Source organism: Fukomys damarensis, unplaced genomic scaffold, assembly GCF_012274545.1.
Source record: "Fukomys damarensis isolate Sample0158 unplaced genomic scaffold, DMR_v1.0_HiC HiC_scaffold_18, whole genome shotgun sequence".
In the NCBI taxonomy this organism is placed as follows: Eukaryota; Metazoa; Chordata; class Mammalia; order Rodentia; family Bathyergidae; genus Fukomys; species Fukomys damarensis.
Window position 1 is genome coordinate 12,426,170 of NW_022900930.1, and position 22,360 is coordinate 12,448,529.

At 39.3% G+C, this 22,360-nt stretch overlaps 1 long non-coding RNA gene across 2 annotated transcripts in view; it reads left to right on the forward strand.

Annotated features, from left to right (window-relative positions):
* The window catches only part of LOC104860617, a 69,306-nt gene that overhangs the window by 6,426 nt on the left and 40,520 nt on the right, over positions 1–22,360 (forward strand). For both annotated transcript variants that reach the window (XR_779747.1, XR_779749.2), the window contains exon 2: positions 185–279. This is a non-coding gene — a long non-coding RNA (uncharacterized LOC104860617). The remainder of the gene's footprint in view (positions 1–184; positions 280–22,360) is intronic.

Below are 22,360 nucleotides of genomic sequence, written 5' to 3' on the forward strand. Positions count from 1 at the left end.
CCAAAGCCTCATGCTCTCTTTGATGAGCCATTTAGAAAGTGACTGGACTATGGGTGTAATGTTGGATTAGTCCACTGATGGGTTTATAGTTGGGTGTGATGTTGGAGGATGAAGCTTGGTGGGAAGAAGTAGGTCATTGTAGCCTTGACCTAGATGAATATATGTATTCTTATTCCTCTCTCAGTGGCTCTCTGCTTCCTGCTGCCATGTGCCTCTTGCCATGCCACCCTATCTTGAAGCCAGCGAACTATGGACTGAAACCTGAAACCTGTACAAACTGTAAGCTAAAATACACCTTTCCTCTTTTAACATATAGATGTTGAGCAATTTTTCCTAGCAACAAAGAAAGTACATAACTAAGTCACCTATTGCAAATTTGATCTGTCTACCCAGTTTGTCATTTATGTTTTTTAAAAAAGCAAAACTACATTTATTAATAGGAAGGGGAGAGGTCTTGAGAGGAGAATGGGGTACAATAAAATACAATTTATTTTTAAAACTACGTTTATTTATTTCAAGATAATTGAAACCAGACTGGATATTTGCATTTTTACTTTAAAATAAAAGTAATATTTCTGAAATCCACACTCGAGAAAGAACATCGATTCACTCATTATAAAGCACAAACATCAATTTCCAAAACACTAACTCTCTCTAGCACAAGAACAAAGATTAGTCTTCCTTTGGAAGATGCCAAAATGTTATATAGTACAGATCTTTAAAAGCCAGCTTTGGTTTCACTGAGAAACACCTTATACCTAATACTTAAGATAAATAAGCACAAAGTCATGCTCCTGAAGTTGTCTCTGGTATTCTCAGTTGCTGAAGCAGCCCTTAGGACATAAACAAACCAAAACCCGATTCTGCAGTGTATTCTTTTCTTCTTGTTTATTTATTTACATTGACACATAATTTTATAAATCTATGGAGTAATATATGTTGCTTTGATACTGGTAAATATTGTGTAATGATAAAATCAGGGTAATCAACATATCTTTCACTTCAGACATTTAGCATTTCTTCATTATGAGACATTCAAAATCTTCTGTTTATTTTGAAATAACTATTTGTTAACTAGAGTCACCTTACTGTACAAAACTTGGAGAAGGAAGTACCATCATAGTGCATAACTTGACTTACAAAGAAAAAATATTTAACAGTTGAAAAGAGTGTGTTTTTGTAATAATGGCTAGGTTTCAGCCAGACACGAATAGCTGAGCTTCAGTCAATCACAGGCTCCCAGTGGAACAGACCAGGTCCAACCACGGCAAGGCCTCATGGTAGTCAAGTTATTGTTGTGTTTTATGTCTGTATTCAGCTAAAAAAAATCATACTGCCCTCACTACACGGTGAGTAGCACTCTTGGAACCCTTTTTCACTTTGAGTACCACCCATTTCATGACTTGTCCTTTTCAGACAGATTTGTCTGAACATTTTCTTTCAACACTGAAGGGCACCGTCGGTACCAGAAACACAAAACACCTTAAACTGTGTTCTTTCTCACAGAATTAGCAGGTGTGTATATCTGTTTCTTTTTATATCATTTATTTCACTTGTTTTTAGTTGCTGGACTGTCCAAAACTTCAGTTTCACTTTTTCTACCTTCTGACTCAGAAAGCTTAATTTTGTCCATGGCAACTTGGCAACTTCGTGGGTGACACCAAGCATCTCATCCTCTGACTCTGAATTGTCCTCCCAACTCTCTGTGGAACTCTTATGAACTGTCTTCTTCTTTTGAATCTGTGTGGTTCATCCCATATAAGTTATATATCTTTGCTGACGATCTCATCAGTATTTTCAATATCCAAAGGATGGAGGGAGCAGCTTCCATTTTTTAGCTTCTCATTCACCTGGGCCATCTGTGGGAGAAAGTTCTGAACTTGATCTGGTAATGAATGGACACCTCTCTATCTGAACTGTTTGAAAAGTAGAGGTTGTTCTGGAATTAGACTTGGAGTTGACAAGCAACTTGTTCCATGTACCTCCTCAGCCATCACCCACAGTCAGCATGAGACCCTCAGCACACCCAGGTAGGTGACAGAGAACTCAGGCTGGTTTGAGACTTGCCACGGAGTCTCCATATCCTGCTTCCACAGCCAGCCTGTTTTCAAAATGTTATGATTTTTTCCACAGAGATCTTGTACATCTTGGTTAATTACTAGACACATTATGGGGATCTCTCCCATTATATTTTATATCATTTTGACTGTTCTTTTTCTTTTTTTCCTAGACAGGGTCTCTCTAAGTTGCTAAATTGTCCTGGCTGGGCTTGTACTTGTAATCCTCCTATCTCACTCAGCCTTTCAGAATACTGGGATTATAGACATGTACCACCACAGCCAATGTGAATATTCTATTTTTAAACTGAAATTTAACTTGGTTATTTGTTTGAAAAATACCATTGATTTTTAGTTGTTAATCTTTTGTGGATTATAATAGTTTTATTATTTTGTTTTTATATCGACATTTTTTTAGATTTTTTTCCAAGATGAATGATCACAGTTCTGCAAATAACCACATTTCTAAGTCTACTCTTCTGTCCTTATGCATTTTCATTTTCTTTTCTTATTGCAATGGCCAGCAGCCTTTTTAACATGTTAATAGTAATAGTGCTATGCTTATTTTGTGGAAATGCATATAAAGCATCTTGGCTTAATTTATTGTTTTGTGCAGGTTCCAAGGTTCTTCAGTAATTTGAAAATATGACTTCATTTTCTTCCCATATCCAATGTTGCTTTGAAAACTGATGACAATGTGATTTTTGCTCCTTTGTAGAAGATCTGTTCTTTGTAGAGACTAAAAGTTTTCTCTTTGTCACCGATATTCTTAAATTTCACTATAATGAATCTAGGTAGAGATTTTCCATTCTTGTTTTCCTGTTTGGAACAATGACTGTGTCTTTCAATTTCATGTCTCTCATTTTTATTTTAGGAAAATTTATCTTCATCATTTCTTTTTCTTTTTGTTTTGTTTTGTTTTGAGGCAGGGTCTCACTGTGTAGTTCAGGCTGACCTGGAACTCACTATATAACCCAGGCTGGTCTCGAACTCACAGCGATCCTCCTGCCTCAGCCTCCCGAGTGCTGGGATTACAGGAGTGCACCACCACGCCCAGCAATGTTACAAGGTCTTGCTATGTAGTTCAAGCTGGTTTTGAATTCACTTTGTAGTCCAGGCTGGCCTCAAACTTGCTACAATCTTCCTGTGTCAACCGCCCAAGTGCCAGGATTACAGGCAATACCATCATACCCTGCCTTCATTATTTCTTTAAGTGGAGCTTCCTCTCAGTTTTTTCAATCTAGGATTCATGATATCTAGATATTGGCTTTGTATTTCTACCTTTAATAATCCTCCACATTTCTTAGATTTTCTTTTTTATATTTTCTATATCTTTTTTTCCCAATTGTCTCCTAGGAAACTTCCACAGTCTAATTTTATAAATTTCTAACTTGTTCTTCTTCAGCTGTATCTGCTCTACTATTTTCTTATTTATTATATTTTCCTTCCCATCTATTTTTTGTTTGTTTGTTTGTTTTGAGACAGGGTCTAACTATGTAGGTCAGGCTGGCCTTGAACTGACTGTAGCCCAGGCTGGCCTCAGACGACCCACAATCCTCCTGCCTCAGTCTTCTAAGTGCTGGGATTACAGGTGTGTGCCATCATGCCCACCTCCATCTATTTTATTTTGTCAAAGAATAACCAGAAACTTTCAGTTAAATTGCTTCAGGAATTAAGTCATATGAGGAAGATAGTCATTAGATCATTGTTAAGAAACAAAGACCGTGGGAGAGCCACAGTGCTTGGCTGTGGCTGAAGAGTGCTTGGTATTTGTACATGCGTGGTATAGAGCAGTCAGCCTGGGTAAGCCAAGAGAAGCATCAGAGCAAACCAGCTTAATGGCTTGTAGTTTTTTAAAAAACCCTGACAATTTTAACTAGACAGACTCTGCGATATCTTTGCAGCAGAGCCATCCGCTTTGCTGAGGCGAAATTTATATCATCCCCCTCATCAGAATTTCTCATTCTCCATAACTTCTGGTTTCATTGTAAATGATTTTTTAGGTTTGGGTCCTATTAGGAGCTTCCTTTATTTCCTTAAATGTATTCATCATGCTTCCCCCGCACCACCGGAATCAAACTCAGGGTCTTACACTTGTCAGGCAGGTGCTGCAAATTATTTGTTGGTTTGTGCACATTCTGCCCTTTTTTTCTGTTTCCAGTGTTTAGGTGATCTCAAATTAGACAACAAGCATAACTATTGTGAAAGATTAATGCTAAAGTAAGTTTTTTAGGGCTCTTGGCCCCTAGATAATAACTCAATCTAGGACTGACCTTTTCACAAATAACAGAATAAAAAAACTTTTATATATAACTAAAGATCACATCAGATAGATTTCCATAAAATTATCATGACTGCATTATGTTTATATTTAACTTGTATTTTGTACAAACAAGACTGTGGAAGACATTTTTAAAGTTTCAATGATTTGACAATCTTTACAAATTTTCGTGATTTTTTATAAGCACAGGCATTGAAGAAAATACTTGAAAATAAATTACATTGCCTTTTGTCCATGAGTCAGCAAATAAAACATGGGCTAAAGAGAAAGAAAAAAAAATAGACTTTCTATTATGAGAAAATTCAGATATTTATTTAACATTTGAACTATTCATTTGGAAGTTATCATAATTCATCTGAGCCAGACAGAAACAAGAAAGATAAAGCAAACACATTGTGTTTTAAAAACCTGTAATTTGTATTTGTATCTTAGTTCTGTTTCCCACTGATTTGCATTGTATCAGAAATTCAAGTTCTCTTAAAAATTATAGCTTTTTTCTGATTGTGAAAGTCATGTATGCTCAACAAAGAAATTGAAGAAAATAGGTGGCTGGGCGTGGTGGTGCACACCTTTAATCCCAGCACTTGGGAGACTGAGGCAGTAGCATATCTGTGAATTGAAGACCAGCCTGGACTACACAGTGAGTTCCAGGTCAGTTTGAACTACATAGTGAGACCCTGTCTCAAAACACACACACACAAAAACTATAAAAAAAAAAAAAAAAAAAAAAAAAAAAGAAAGAAAAGAAAATAGACGTATTTCACTGAGGTTTGGACAAGGTCTCACTGTGTAGTTCAGGCTGGCCTTGAACTCACTGTGTAGCCTAGGCTGGCCTCAAACTCGCAGCAGTCTTTGTGCCTTAGCCTCGCTAGTGTGTGTGCCAAACTTCACTCCTTTGAGATTTAATAGCAACAGTGATTAGGCTGTGTGAGAAGTAGGTTTCTTGAAGTGCCACCAGAGGGCGATCAACCCAAAACATTTTTTTCAAGTAAGGTGTTCCCTAAAGCTTTTTTATGCGCTGATGAAGGAAATAACATGTTTTACATTTTAGCTTAAGGAAACAGCAGTTAATAAGGAGGAATAAATATTTGTAGTCAGTATCAATGTATCTGAGTATATTTTGATATTTGAAAAGGAGTATCATGAATTAGACATGCTTATATATGGCCACTTGTGTACTTACTGTATACTGTGATTGGTGCTGTAGATAAAACTAGAGTAATTGACATTTGAGAATTGTTTTTGCTCCTGGGGAAACAATAACATAAATATATAAATACACAGGATAAGATCCAATTTATTTTGTCATAAATATCTTCAAAGGACAGGATTAAGCCATTTATGCAGAAAGTTGCAATTTTTTGAATTGTATGAAATTCATACATGTTACCTAGAAAAACTCAAGGAGCAAGATCTCGAAGAGAAAAATTTCCATTGTGTTCCATTGTTATGGGTGTTCCAAAAATGGAACTCTACACATAAAATGGGTTAATTCTACTGATGCAAGATGACACAAAAGAATGCTTTACAGCAGAACTGAGCCTTACAAAAGAAGGAGATATGTTTGTACTTCCAAGTTAAAGTGGTGAACTGAACATGAATCTTTAATTTTTTTTCAATGGATAATATAATTTTGAGGACAAAATTTGCACAGTGAAAATTTTAAACTCAACCAAAACTACCTAGTGTAATTTAGATGAATTTTCAGATATACAAGGTCTATTAAAACTGTTTGAATAAGTACTCATTTGAAAATTAATTTGATTTAAAATGAAAATTTCATGATGTAATTTTAAGACATTTATGGAATTGCCATCAAAATCCCTAAGGTCAGTGCTATGGAGACTATGTGATAATAGCTCTTAAATTTTAGTGTGCATAATACTCATCTGAGGATCTTGGTGCTAATGTAGATTCCTGGTCCTCAATCCAAAATTTGACTTTATAAATCTCGAGAGCTTCTGTTTTTGTTTTTTTCCCCCTCTGGATATGAAGACTGACCATATGTTGTAGAAATAAGGCAAGAATAAACTACTAATTTTCACACTTTCACACATTAAGAAAAGGACGGGAAATTTAAAATCTATAATCAGAAGAGCACTGTGCATCTAGTATACTTTAATTAAAGACAAGACAGATATGAACTGGCCCTGTTTAAATTATTGATATATTAAAAAATCCTACTACAAAGATAAGCTTTCCTCACTTATTTTTTATTTATATCAGTGTAAAATTATGGTTTCATTTTTTTATTCAAGGGGCTATAATTCATTTTTATCTTTTTTTCCTCGATCTGACCTAGTTTTGACCAGTAAAGTCTCTCCCCGGGCCTTTTTTTTGGACTTGATTTTATTATTTCTTATTTTTTCTTTTCGAAATTTTTATTTAATTTTTTTATTTTGAGGTAAGTTCTCACTAAATTGTTTAAGTTGTCCAGACTGGACACAAACTTGGGATCTTCCTGCCTCAGCCTCCAAGGATGCTGGAATTATAGGTATGTGCCACCATGCCCAGTTGGTTCCATTATTTCTTAACCATTTCCTCACATGCAACAAAATGTCCCAAGTTCACCATTTTTTTTTTTTTTTTTTGTCCTACTCCTGGAATCAGCTAGCTCTCTAAGGAGTCCTGGTTCCTTTCAGTGAAAACTAATGTTTGAAAACCAATGTACTCATTGTCACTTGAGTGTGACATAGGCATTGCCTCTGAGCTTTCTCATGAAGAAATATGGAAGACACCACACATACATGGATACTGTGTTAACTATTTCCATCTTCATATAAACTCAAAGTTATGTTGATGTCAATTTCAAATTATCATCTGAGAGGTTACTTCCTTCCATAACGAATCTCTTCCACGGGAGAAAACAAAATAACAAAACGAAAACAGAAACAAGAAAAATCACTTTCACAATTCTTTATATAGTTATTTGCTCATTCCAACAGCTCTGCCATCCTATCTCAGTCTCTATTCACAGCCCCTACTCTCTTATTTGACTTAAAATCCATACAGGGTCTATCATTTCATATACTCTTTGCGAAGGAATAAACTTGTCCGGATATCTTATGATAATTCATCAGTTTAAAACCATTAAACTTCAACCTCCTGGAAATGTACATTTTAAACTACAAAATAAGTTCTAAACACACTATTATAAAACAATTAATTTTTTGTTCTTTTCCCCTTTGCTTTAGTAGAATGTTTGCAATGTACTATAACAAATGTACTCATCACTCGGAATTGGTACCCTTCCTATCCCTCCGTCCCATCTCGCCCCAGCCTCATATCCCCTTCCCATCCTCATGATAGGCTACCACTGCTTCCTATCTAATTTTTGTTCTGATTGAAAAACTTGGAGTTTGTTTCCTGAAGTAAATGTACTCACCAGGGTTGTGTTCACTGATTTATATGACTGTAGTCACAAAAACTCCTGGCTTTGAGGAATTTTGCCTTCTCTTTCAGCCTGCTCAATATAATGTAGCTTTAGCAGCTCCAGATTGAAACACAACAGCAAAACTGGTTGATCTGATGCACTTATCACAAGCTTTCATAACAATCAGATAATATCATTGCTGGTTAGCCCACTAAACCTTTAGAACAGGTCTGTGGGTTGGTCATGCCATGGTACTGAATCCCCACTTTATGGAAGTCGAAAGCAACACTCCATGAGATTTGGAGACTGCAGTCCAGGTTCTTACAACTCAGAGTTCACTAGTCTAACTGGAACTACATCCCCTCCAAATCCAATACAACTTTCATCTTTCTAATAAAAAGTAAAGTAAGAGACTGTCGTTAAATAACCAAAAGTCATGTCTTTGCTAATCCATGAAAATATCCCAGTTTAAAAATCTTTTTTACCTACAAAAGACAAACCATGGAAAAATCTTTCCAAGACTGTGGACAGCGCCATTCAATTCCTCTACTATGTCTGCTGAATGAAACAGCAGTGATTCTATTGCCAAATATGTTGGATGGTAATCTTTCCATGTTCTCCTCGTAAAGCTGTGTGGTCCCTTTCTCCCAGGAGCCCATACAGGACAAAATCGCTGCCTCGTGCCTTTGGGCAGTGTGGCTCATTTTCCAAGTATTGCTGACCTACAACAAGAGACCGTGTGTCTGCTGCTCTGCTTAAACCAAACTCAGTTGATCCAGTCCACATAGATAAAAATCTCTTCTACTCTGAAAATGACCTGGAGAAGACACTCTAGGACATCAAATTGACTAAGTCTATTTGTAAGAGAAGTGATTTCTTGGTTCCACTTGCTTATTTTAAACTCTACATGTACTGTGTTATGTCTGTCCACAATAGTTATTAATAACTAACCTTTCCTGGGTACAGTTCTAAGTGCTCTTCACGTAGAAAAGGCATAACATGGAGTTCTTCCTTTCTCAGATTTAGCTGAAGCATGAAGACAAGAGATTGTAAACACCAAATTGAGTTGTAGAGCAGATCATCCTAAAGATTAATTGATTATAAAATTTAATTTAAAAGTACTTATACAGTCTTTTTTTTTTTTGGTACTGGGGATTGAACTCGAGACCTTGCACTTGTGAAGCAGGCAGCAGGACCACTAAATCCCTGGCCCAGTTACACAGTCTTTAACTCCTTTGGTCAAGTCAAATGCAGTAATGCTTTGCTTAACAATGAAGCTGTGTTCTGAGAAATTCAGTGCTAGGTGATTTCATTCTTGTGCAAATACCATGGCATGTTCACAGTCTCACCCAGGTGACACAGGTCAGTAATGCCACATGCCCCTGATGTGATCAAGAGATGGCAAACATAAGATGGAAGGAGCTGCTACTTGGCCTAGTTTTAGTAAGTAGAAAGAATACACTCTAAAGTAATGGTGCAGTATAATAAAAGCATAACCTGTAACAGAGTCATTTATCATTAGCAAGCATTATGGACTGACCGTAATTGTAGGTGCAACACTCTTATGTGACTGGCAGTATTGTTGGTGCATTTACATCATAGACACATGAATAATACTTTGCATCAGAACAACACATTGCACTAGGGTGTCCCTAGGCAGTAGCTTTGACAGAAATGTTGTTATGCAGCTCATGACTATAAAAGAATTAAATGGAGAGATTATTTTTGAAGAAATTAGTATTTGAAAAGAGGTGTTGTAAAGATCCTTTCCCCCCTGAGCCCACAAGGTACAAAAACACGCTTCCTTCTTCAACTAAAGTCAGGAAAGGTGTCCCTGGAACCATCTCGGGCCCTGGGATTGCACCAGAGAGCAGGAACAAAGGGTGGACCAGAGAGGTCATCACAGGGTGAAGAGAGTTGCTTTGCCTGTAAAATCAACCTGCACTCCCAGAGTCTGTCAGACAAAGAGCCCACCCACATGCCGACCGTGAGGAAGAGGACGCTGGCTTGAAAACTTCTAAAAACCTTGGCCAAGGGGCTTCCTGGAGCAACAGTGGGCCTGCAACGGAGAATCCAAGCAGAGTGACAGTGCGACACACAGGTGTGCACATGCAAGCACACTGGGTCGCGAGCTCAGACACCAAATGAACAGAGACTGCTCAACTCTAAAGCATGGTGCAGGGTCCTGGTCGGTGGCCAAAGTACAGGGCAGAAAAGAACCTTTAGGTGTTTGCCGAGCCCAGAGAATGGGAAGCCAACAGAAACAGTTACAGTAGATGGGAACTGTTTGCCCTCCCCCTCCCTTAGCTTTCTTCCTACCTCTGTTGGCAGGAGGGTGAGGGTGAGGGAATAAAAAATCTCCCATGTTTACCCTCAGATTTAGCATCTCATCAAAAGACCTCAGCCAAGGGAAACCTAAAGAGACTGGAAGCTTTTGTTATGGAACATGCTGTCCTAAGTATCAGAATGAGATTGTATTTTATTCTCCCCTTTGGTTGTTTTGTTGTTTTGTTTTGTTTTGTTTTTGCAGTACCAGGAACCCAACTCAAGACCTTGTGCTTGCTAGGCAGGAGTGGTGCCACTGATCTGCATCCTGGTCCCACCACTGTTTTTTTTTAAGATAGTATCTCTCTCTCTCTGTAGTTCAGGCTAACCTTGAACTCACTATGTAGCCTAGGTTGCCCTTGAATTCCTGGCTATCCTCCTGCCTCAGACTCCCAAGTGCTGGAATTACAGGCCCGCACCACCATGGCCTTGAGATTGTGTTTTGCAATATAATGTGGTTTTAGAATTTTTTTTATTTAGGGATAATCAGAAACATTAGGAAACCACCTGACTTTTTCTGCAAGGGAAGGAAAAAATTTTCCATTAAACAGAGTTTTGAATGGTCAAGGAGAACCAAATAAAGATTTCTTGAGATTTCCATGAAATCTTGCTTGTACAACATTTTGGTCATATGTGAATTATGATTGTATTTAATCCTCAAAGCAACCCAGTGAAGTAGGTCTATTATTCCCATTTTACAGATAAGGAAATGAGGTATAAAAATTACACCCCTTGCCTAAGGCCACACAGGCAATAAATAATGGGTCTGAGATTTGATTATAGAGCTTAATGTTTTAATAGGCATCCCATACTGCTTCATGACAACTATGGAGAATAAATATCTGTAAACATAGGACAACCTGCCCAGGCAAAATACATCATGATACAGTGAACAGAGTTTTTAATGTTTTCTGCTTTTACTCCAGATTCCCCTCCCTACTCTATACTTATTTCCTTAGGAGAACCCCCTTCTTTGCAAGGTCATAGTACAGTACTGTGAAATTGCTGTCAGTTAGTACTGTGAAATTCTTTGTTAATCATGGATACTCACAGTAGGTCTGTATGATAAAGAGGACGGGTATCATTATGACTCCCGTTATACAGATGGAGATCTGTGTCAGTCATTGTCCTTTCAGGAGAATGTAAAGTGGAAAGGAAATGAATGCAGGGGATGTTGACAAAGGTGTTGGAAGCCCAAGGAGAGAAGGGGTCTTACACAGAGGTCAGAAGCTGCTACAGTCCCTGAGCTGGAGCTGCTAAGAGTCTGGAGATGCTGCCTCAGGATCACTTCAGGAGCTTGGAATACTGTTCTGCTACTTGATAATTTACCAGAAAGACTGAAAGAGCTCACTGAAAGCTGACATATTCACAATTGTGGTTTATTACAGCTAAAAAAAAAAAAAAATACAGACTTAAATCAGCCAAAAGAAGAAGCACATGGGGCCAAGTCCAGGAGAGTTCTAAGTACAAAGCTTTTCCAACAAAGGCCTAAATGGCACTAACTCCCCCTAGCAATGATGTGTGACACTTTTTATGGAAAATTACCAACCAAGGAGGATTACTCAAGCCTCAATGTCTTGATTTTTTTTATTGGGGTTCAATCATAGATATGACTGGCCATTTATATTAGCTGAACTTAGTTCCCAGTTCCTTATGAATGGCCAAAAGCTCTTCCTATAATGTGTGTGTGTGTTCGTGTGTGTGTGTTACTGGGAACTGACTGATCCCAGGGTCTTCACATTGAGCTACACCCCCCAGTTCCTGCTTTTACTTTAAAATTTTTATTTTGAGTCAGGATCTCACATTACTAAGTTGCCCAGGCAGAGTTCAAACTTAGAATCATTCTGCCCCAACCACCCAGAGCGCTGAAATTACAGACATGCCACCACACCTGGTTGTAAATTATATTGTTAGTGTAAACTGTCAGATGTGAGTCTAGGACCTAGGAAGACACCATTATTATTAGGCAGAACATTCCTCCCAGGAGCAGAAGGCAAAGGCCAACTCCCTCATTGGACAAGGTTGAAACTTTGCTGCATACCAGGTCTTTTCTTTCCCCAGACTTTGATCAGAAGTCCTTGTTTTATCATCAAAGTCATTTTATGTTGTAGCTTAGTGTGCTAGTCAGCTTTCCATCATTGTGACAAAATACCTTAGAAACAACTTACAAGGAGAAAAAGCTTATTTTGGCCCATGGTTTCAGAGATTTCAGCCTGTGGTCATTTAATTGCTTTTGGGTCTCAAGCAAGGCAGAACACTGTGATGGGAGCCCGTGGGGGAACAGTGTTTCTCACCTTATCACTACCAGCAAACAGAGAGAGACTGGAAAGGGACCAGTACCCCAATACTCCCCTGGAGGGCACGCCCCCAATCACCTAACTTCCTTCTGTTAGCTCCACCTACTGGCAATTCCACCACCTCCACTACCACCCTGAGCTGGGACCAAGTAACACATGAACCTTTAGGGGCCTTTGAAGATCCAAACCTTAACACCTAGAATGAATAAAGGGAATTTAAAAACTGACTTCATCATTTTGGCTGAGCATACAATCAGTAATTCCACATACAAATATTTTTATTATATTATTAGAGTTTGTATGATCCTTAGTAATATTTTAAAAATATACACAGATTCATACTTTTCCATTTGATCATGACACGCTATTGATTTAAATTAATTAGCAAAAATATGGTTTAGAAATGAATTCAAGAGCACTTTATTATTTTAGGATCAAATTTTTATGTATTAAAATGTGGACTAAAGTTTAAAATTGCATCAATTTCCATGCTACAAACTTAATATTGTAGTTCTTGCCTTTAGCACATTAAAAACAAAATTCACTTATTATAACTCCCATGTTTTGTTTCTATTAAATATAGATACTTCTTGCACTCCTGCAATCCCAGCACTTCAGAGGCCAAGGCAAGAAGGTTGATAAAAATTTAAGGCCAGTCTGGGTTCCATAATGAGTTCAAGGCCAGCCTGGAGTACATAACAAGACTCTGTCCCAGAACAAATATACATACACATATATACATGTATTTCTGTACAAATAACAATTCAGGTTGGATAGTGTTTGTTCTCAATAAATAAAAATTTAAATTAGATTTAATACTTATTTTAATATCAATTTTTAAACTTTTATTAGTACCTGTTAGCAATATATGATAATTACATTCATTGTGGAGAGTTGGTACATATACATAACACATCTTAATTCTTTTACTATCTATCTCTTCCTATTCTTTCTCCTTACTATCAGTTTTGCGGTACTAGAGGTGATTCATTGTGATGTATAATATTGAATGCAGTATATAGATCTGTAATGATCTTGAAGTGAATTTTGCATAAATATTTTATTTTCATATTCTTCAACAAGTTGTTGGATTTTAACATTGTTGTAGTCAGTGTTTGGCAAGGGAATACATTTAATACAGGTCACATAATTTGTAGGATTATTTTATGATATTTACCCAAAAAAATCTAATACGAAGGAGTGCAAGAGATTAGCCACACACAAAAGGCCTAAAGAATCCAGTCAAGGGCCTGGATTTCACAGCAATGTCCCACACAAATCCGGCTAAAGGCTTAGAGTTCATTGTCCTCCACGAGTCCAGCCAGTGGCCTGGACCCATAGCAATCGCTCATGCTTGTCCATATTGAGAGTCTGAACCTGGAAGGCCCAAAGGCCAGTGGTGGAAACCAGAAAAAGTATGCTGGTGGGACGAAGGATTTGTGCCGCCAGGCTGAAGGATCTACTCTAGAGCCAGGAAGTGATTCTCATTGTGACAATCAGAGTTCCCCTGATGAAAACAGCAGCCCTTCCCAGAGACAGAGAGGCCCCAAGCTTCTCCTCTGATGAGAAGAGCCCATGATCTCCAGATCTCTTATGGCTATTGGCAACAATCCTCAGGTGGCTCCTCCATGCCCAGACTGATTCAGTTCAGCTGGGCGTTATGAGTTGATCCACCACAAACATCTTTGTTTAAAATTATATATAATATATAAAATTATATATAATATATATGCACAAATAATTTAAAACTCTTTGTGTGTTTAGAATATTAGATAAGCTGCTATAACTAAAAAGTCATACAGTGTGCAGCTTGCAGAAAAGTCTCTAGGTATGTGATTCCATTGAGGTGAAGTTCTGTTCTGCATGTTGTTTTAAGACCTAGTTTCTTTTTTGTGATAGCTCTGCAATCCCTTAATGCAGCATTCTTAATTTTTTTGACAAAGTCCCCTTTGACAGTTTGATGAACCTTAATGAACCCATCTCTGAGAAAATTGTTTAAAATACCAAAAATGCATAGGATAAACTGGGAATGGTGGCACATTCCTATAATTCCAGCACTTTGGGAGTCTGAGGCAGAAGGATCACAAACTCAAGCCCAGCTTAAGTGGGTGCAGGATATATAGCTCAGTGCTAAGGCTCTAGGCTTATCCTCAGTACAAAAAAAAATTACAAAAGGTACCACTTACATAGAAGTGTATTTATTGAAATACTTGCAAAGCACATGTGTAAATTAGTAATATGTCTGCTTAAGACATATTACTTAGAAAGATTTAGACATATTACATAGAAAGATTTAGTAGCCAGTCAAATAACCATCATGATTTCAAGCTAGTGATGAACATAGATGATATTCTGAAATATCGTTAGCTGAAACATGAATGAAAATGTCATGTTTTATTGATCACAAAGTTACTGGTTAATACTTCGGTTACTTTCCACATTCATAGGCAGACAGATAGATATAAATATAGATATATAAAAGTTTACGGACCCCCCCTAGATTAATACTGTCAATTTAATTGGATTGAGAGATGCCTAGAAAATTAGTAGAGCACACTTGTGGTGTGTCCGTGGGGTGTTTCCAGAGACAGCTGGCATGTGGGACAGCGAATTGAGTAGGGAGAACGCTGTGCTGCTCTGGATGGAACGAAAGCAGGAGAGAAGCTGCCAGTGTGGCCAAGCTTGAGTATTCCAGTATTCCTCCTTCACCTCCTCTTCATCCACATCCTCTTTTTCAGCCTTCTTATTCTCCTCTTCCTTATTGTTCTGCTCCTTTATATTTTATTTTATTTACTGTACTGGGGATTAAACCCTGGGGCTTTGAGCTGAGCTATATTCCCAACCTTTTTGTTTTTAGACAGGGTCTCATCAAGTTACCCAGTTTGGGCTTTAATTTATGATCCTTCTGCCTCAGCCTTCCAGAGTGTTGGGATAATCGGCGGGTACCACTATCCTGGCTTCTGTTCTTCTTGGACAGGTGTGTCTTTTGCTGCTGCCTTTACCTATGGATATCAGCTTCTTCAAGACTTTGCACATGGACTTATAGACTACAGAGAGCTTCCCTTCCTGGCCTTCATCTGCTGACTGGGGCTGCATCCCTGGTCCTTCTTGTGCTGTGCCTCCAGCTTAGACTGAGCAGCTACTGGTTTCTCTGGCTCTCCAGTACACAGATGGCCATTTGACTAGCTTGTCTCTCATCCCAGAGTTTTTCACTGGCTAGCTTCTGTCCCAAGGAAGAGAGGACAATGTGTTTGGGGTGACAGCCAGCTGTCTGCAGTGCTGCATGATAGTCAAACAGTGTGGAGGCTCATTGTGCTCAGCGGGGGCTGCCCCAACAGCGTGACTCTGTCACTGGTGCTGCTACTTGCTGTCCACCAGTCACCTGAGCACTTAGTGTATATGTTGCATGGCTTTCAAATTAGATAGAGATATTCATCTTGGGTCCCTTCTAAGACTAAACAGTGAAGCATTTGCCGGAGCACTTGCTAAAAACACTGTGTGTCTATAGTAATTTAGCGGAGAAATGTAGCCATAAATCAGAAGAGGACAGGAAACACTGGTGACAATATGGGTGCCAGTAAGGATCCTCAGGGTTGTATAAGCTCAGCCCTCCCCTCCTTGTGACTACCACAGGGAGAAACACTGATCAGCATGCATCAAAGACAAGGGTATTAAATGCCAGTGTCGTAGGGCTCTCTGTTTTGAGATCCAGGAGATTTGGAGGATTTGTTTTCTTCTCCAGGAGGGTGGCCTGAAGCTGCTTTGAGAGAGTGGGTGGGTAGGGCTGCTCCATTGTAAAAACAGTGGCAAGTGGCAGCTGGTGGGGGAGGGACAATATCAGGTCCCCCAAAACAGAGGCAATCACAGTTGCCACCATCATGCCAGCATCAGCGTGGTAAGTAAGCTATGGGGCTCAGTCTAGCTGTGGGGCTGGTGTCTGCCCTTGTGGCTGGTGGCTCTGAGCTGTTCTTTAGCCTCTTCAGCATGATCAGTAGCTCCTGAACACTGGTCTACTGTGTCTTTCTTCCTAAGTGACTGCAGTCGGATTCGGTCATTTGTATCAGGTCCCTTGCAGGTACAGTCTGGGGGATTTGAGACACTCAGATCCAGCTCTCAGCAGGAACTCATTCCTTCTTGTGTTCGTATTTGTGTTATCACAGCAGGCTGCTCAGGAGGCTGTGCTGGGACTTGACTTTGAGGAAAGAAAGCCCAGGTGTTCTCCATCCCCTCTATGTGTCTCTACCCCAGGCCATATGAATCCTTCACAGCACTTAGTCCAGAGGCTTAGTACTGCCATCCAGCTTTGTCTGCTCTTGTTCTCCCATCTTACGAAAAGATTTACATGATTAGAGCTGGCTTTCCCAGCCTGTTCTTTCAATCTCAATATCACAAAACATTCATCACCTTACACCAACCTGGTAGGTTGTGCATTGTATGCAAAAGTTCTATCTAGTACATTTTGTAGAGCCCTTAGGGTCAGAAAGCACTGAATGTACAAGTCTGGAATTAATATTTGCAGAGCATAAATGGGTAGAAATTACAGATTTGTGACATTTTAAGAAAAAGAAAAGCCTACTATGGGCTTTTATAGGGGAAAATTAAGAAAACAAAGATTCAAGTCTTTTGGGAATGCCAAAGAGTCTGGGGTCAGATCCAAATAGGAACACTGAAAACCTGTTGCCTTGCCTTCCCAAGCATATGCTACAAGGAAAAGATGTCTAGGAATATGAAATAATTTCAAAGAGAATTAATGCTCATATTTTATTATGTGTACTCTTTCATGGAGGCAAATATATTGCATGTGAATCAATATTTTTATTTCACTAAATAACAACGATGATGATGATGATGATAACAGTTATTACTGAGTACTTCCTGTCATGTGCCAGCTAAGTAATCACACAGGAGCTCACTTCAACCTCACCCCGAGTTAAAAGGCAGATGCTGTCATTAACCTTGTTGTATAGATGACACCGAGTCTTAGATAAACTTAGTAGCCTGAGGTCATATAACTACTTGCTATTGCAGGACTAATACAATATTGTGGCCCCAAATTTCTTGATTTTTTTTCAGTATCCATTTTTTTGTTGTTGTTGTTACCTTGTAAAAGCGTCAGATAGAAAAAGAGAAAAGTGTTTACTCTTTGTTTTCAGTGGCCAGATTACGTGTTCTCCATCACGACTCTACGTTAGAATGACCAGCTTTCTTAGCACCCCATATTGGGGACTGAACCCAGGGCTTCACACTGTGCTACATCCCCAGCTCTTTTTAAGTTTTTTGTTTGTTTGTTTGTTTGTTTTTGAGACAGACTCTCACAGAGTTCCTACATTGCCCAGGATAGGCTTGAACTGGGCTCCTCCTGCCTCATCCTCCCAGAGATTTCTTTTTCTCTTTGGTGCTAGAAATGGAATCCAAATCTTTCTGAACAGTAAGCACACACTCTATCACTGAGCTACAGCCCTAGATTCTGATGAGCTTTTAAAAATTACTGGTATTGAAGTCATACATGCAGCCAATTAAGTCAGAAAACCATGAGTAGATCTCACTGTAGAACAAGTTAACTGTTGTCAAACAAAATAGCAGACAAAAAGAGTCTCTAAGATTTATTGTATTTATTTAGGGTTAGAAGAGCATTGCAGTAGCAATACAAATGCCATTGTAAACTGAGCATATTTAAGAGTTTGAGGCAAGGAGAGTTTTTTTGTTGTTGTTTTTTTGGAACTGGGGATTGAACTCGGGTCCTTGAGCTTGCAAGGCAGGCCACCGAACCGCTGAGCTAAATCCCCGGCCCGTGGAGAAGTTTTAAAGGTGAAATGAGAATTATGTAAGATATTTGTAAATATGAATCCTTAATTATAAGGATCAATAAATGAGTAACAAAGGTGGTGTCAATTTTAGATTACATAAACAATTGGACAGATTTCCTTACTGCAGTGTGTTTGTGTGTGTGTGTGTGTGTGTGTGTGTGTGTCTGTGTGTGTGGTTGTGGTGGTTTTTATGCAAAGTTGTGCTTCATATATTGCATGGGTAGAGATTGAAAAAGAAAAGGAGGCTGTCATTGCATTGAATTTGGTGGCAAGTTCATGGTTAGGAGAGTGTGAGTTAGAGGGATTAAAAAATAGAACCACAAAGTCCCGGTGTCTGAGGGGTTTTGTTAAGGGGTTTCTGCATCATGAAACAAAGGAGGAGTCACTTTGTTTTCTATTTCATCATGTGATGTGTCATCACAGGCATCCTGAACTCTTTGAGAGAGAAAGAAATTGAAATTGAGAGGCAATTCTCAAAACTAATCTCAATGGAGACAGCATATAGAAGTACAAACATAAGACTAATAAAATTAGCTAATATTTTTCAGGAGGAAATTTACCAGCCATCAGTATTTTTAAGGACTTCCCAAGAGATCTGAATATGCAGCCTGGATTGGGAATCACTGTCCCAGTTCTTCCCTCTCAATCCAGTCTTCCTACTCTGCCCATCTCTCCTTCCCTACTTCATAGATGCCAGGATCTGCCTGGGATTTGTAGATATGCAGATGAGCAAATGGCACCCAGCCCTGCAAAGGGGCATCATGCTCAAGTCAGACTGGCACAGTTTCTGTGGCCAGGCAGCTGTTGGAGATGGAGAGGCTGCGATTCCTCCACCTCATCGCCCCTTTCATTCCACTCACAGTCCTGCCTTTGCATGGGTGTTATTCCCCATGACTGAGCTCCTAAGGCAGCACCTGGACTTGGAGCCAGCTGCAGTTACAAAATGCCAGCGAAGGATTCTGGAGACCTGGTTCTTTTTGTCTGCGAATTATCCATTCATTTCTATCTCCGTTGTGGTCAGTTTATACCTTTTGATTTCTAAGTCTGAGTTTGCTTTTCTTTCTTTGGCTCAAAGAATTCTACGAGAGGCAGAGTTCCATCTTTTAGAACAGCCATTTAAAAGGTAACATAGGGGCCTTGGCTTTGATCCCCCAGCACCCCACGTGGTATTTATCACAATATTTGGGCAGCACTGTTGGTATGAACTTGTTCTGCCAATTTTTTAACATTACATCAGACATTTATGCAAGAAAAACAAACTAAACACCCTATTTATAATAATCAACTCCATTACTCCATTTTGCTCCTCGACTCCATTTTACTTACAAATACAAAATGCTGCATCTTTTGCATGATTTTAGTATACATTGAATAATTATGGACATATATACAATACACAAAAAGGAAGATTGCTTTACCAGAAGTTGTTTGCCATCTCCAAAAATCCCACTGCTAATTTGGAGCATTTTATCTGCCAATGTGAGACAGCTGTTATCAGTGTTCATTTATGGCTGTCACTTTCATAGTGTTTCTACAGATAAGGGCAAGCATATGTCTCCTCCTTTATTATGCCATTGTTAATCAACTTCCTTTTATTTCTTATTTATATTTTAGATAGTATACTGTATCAACTGTCTGAGCAAAATTATATTGTAAGTAAATGATATTAAATGTGAATTGCCTCTCAGAATATTTAAGGAGGTGTTACAAGAATAGTTGTTTTATAGCAGACAAGAATAGGAGAAGATATCCCACATCCTATGCCTTCAAGGATATGCAGATTAAAACAAATTAATACAACAGCCAGATACCACTATACACCTATTAGAATGGCCAAATCCCAGAACACTGACAACACCAAACACTGGCAAAGATGTGGAACAAGAGGAATTAGTCAGTGCTGCAGGCAATGCAAAATGATTCAGCCACTTTGGGAAGAGTTTGGCAGTTTTTATAAAAACTAATCATGCTCTTACCATACAATCCTGCTCCTAATAGTAATCCAATGAGTCAAAGGCTTATGTGCACACAAAAACCTGCACACAGCTGTTTAAACCAATTTTACTTATAGTTGCCAGATCATGGATATGACCAAGACATCCTTTAATAAGTGAGTGGATAAATAAACTGCAGCACATCTTGACATGGAATATTATTCAGCACTAAAAAGAAGTGAACTATGGAACCATAAAAACACCAAGAGGAAATTTAAACATTTATTACTGAGTGAAGCCAATCCAAAAAGGCTGTACAACATATGATTCTAACTATCTGACACCATGGAAAAGGCAAAGCAACAGAGACAGTTAAAAAACAAATCAGTAGTTGCCAGGCACTACAGGAGAGCGAGGAATGAAGAGACAGAGGCAGAGTATTTTAGGGGCCATAATACCCCGTATGATACCATAAAGGTAGCCACACATCATTATCCACTTGTCTAAACATGTGCATAGCACAGAGCGAGCTCTGATGCAAATTGTGGGCTTTATGTGATAACCACGTGTAAGTGGAGGTTCACCAATTGCAACAAGGTACTGCCGTGATGGGGAAGGTTGGAACAGGATGCCAGGAGCTGTGGATGTGTGGCCGCACAAGGTGTATGGGAAACATCTATACTTTGCTCAATTTTTCTGTGAATTGAAAACTACTCTAAAAATTAGACTTTAAAAATTAACCATAATCTGAATCACTAAAAAATTGTTGTAAAAAGTGAATATTGGGTCTGATAGGGTTGAGAACCCTTCCTTTAGAAGAAAAGGAAGCCTTATTTCTTATGTGGGATCCAGAGGAAACCTTGAACCTTGACTCTGCAATCTATGTAAGAATTAAAAGTATAAAGTACTCATCTGTTTTCCAAATACCTGCTCGAAAGTAACTGTAGAATACTCTGTAATTATAGGATATCTAAGGCACGTTATGTAATTATATATACATTCTACATGGTATGCATCGTGTGTATATATGCCATTAAGGAAACTCCATCAGTAACTGAATTCCAGTTATTGCCTTCTAACCTAAAGAGGACATACACTAAAAGTATTTAAAATAAGTATTTTAAAAATTTCCGACTGAATTAGCACAACATAGAACTCGATCACGAAGGCAATCTTGTCATATAGACTTTTCTTCAACGTCTCCCACACAGGCCCTCCTTTCCCAGGCCCTAAAAAGGACGTCCACCAGTGCTGTCTCTTGTCCCCACCTGCTGGCTGCTTGATCTGGCTTTGTTAAGATTGCTGGTGGCTCAGTTCAGTCTGCAGGGGCGACTCCATCCCTAAACATGCAAAGGGCTAAGAAGCCAATGTCAGCCTTCGCTAGTTCAGACATGAAGGAATGCAAACAATCTGCACAATACAAATAGATTAAATCCAAATGCCCCCAAGGGAAGTGGGTGTTTATTTTCAGGCTTTAAGCACCAAGAACCAAGGTTCAAGAATTGCAGCAGCTATGAGCGTGTGTTGCTTGGCCAGGAGCTGGGCCAGGCAGAGTGGGAAGCAGGCGGGCCAGGCAGAGGCTTCCCTTCTCCAAGACCCACACTGCTCATGCCCCATGAGCTACTGCAGCAGTGCGTGAAAGGTCCCGATGCCCAAGGCAAAGTAGCCCAGACCCGCAGCTCAGGGTCTTTGCGCCTCTGATGCCCCGGGGTTCCTTTGCGGGCTCATTGTAATAACCCTGGTCTAATAACCCTTGTCAGAGGCGCTGCAGGGTGGAGGAGGGTACACCCCGTCCACAGCGCACCTGTGCCCCTCCTGAGAGCCAGGAGAGCCTGGACCAGCCACGATGACCTGGTCATTACTCTCAAACCTGGTATTCTTCCCGGGAGCTTTGGTTCACAGGAAGTGCTGACAGCATGTTTTCTATTTCTTGTACAAATAACTGGTTGATCGAGTTATTGCTTCTTATTAGTACTTGGGAGTCCAGAGCAATCTGTCAGAACACGCTGGACATCCAGTCAGTCAGGGAGTCTGCATTCCAATGGTGGGAAACAGGAGGGCTGGATACTTTGGGGTACTCTGGGAGCAGAGTGGCTGGGAGAGTTATAATCTCACCCTCTCACATCTCTCAGGGCTTTCTGATAAAGTCTTACAGTGAGTTGATTGTGTCCTCCAAAAACATATGTTCAAAACCTAACCCTCACTGGGCAAGGTTGCACATGCCTGTAATCCCAGCACTCGTGGAGGCCGAGGCATTACAAATTTGAGACCAACCTGGGCACTTTA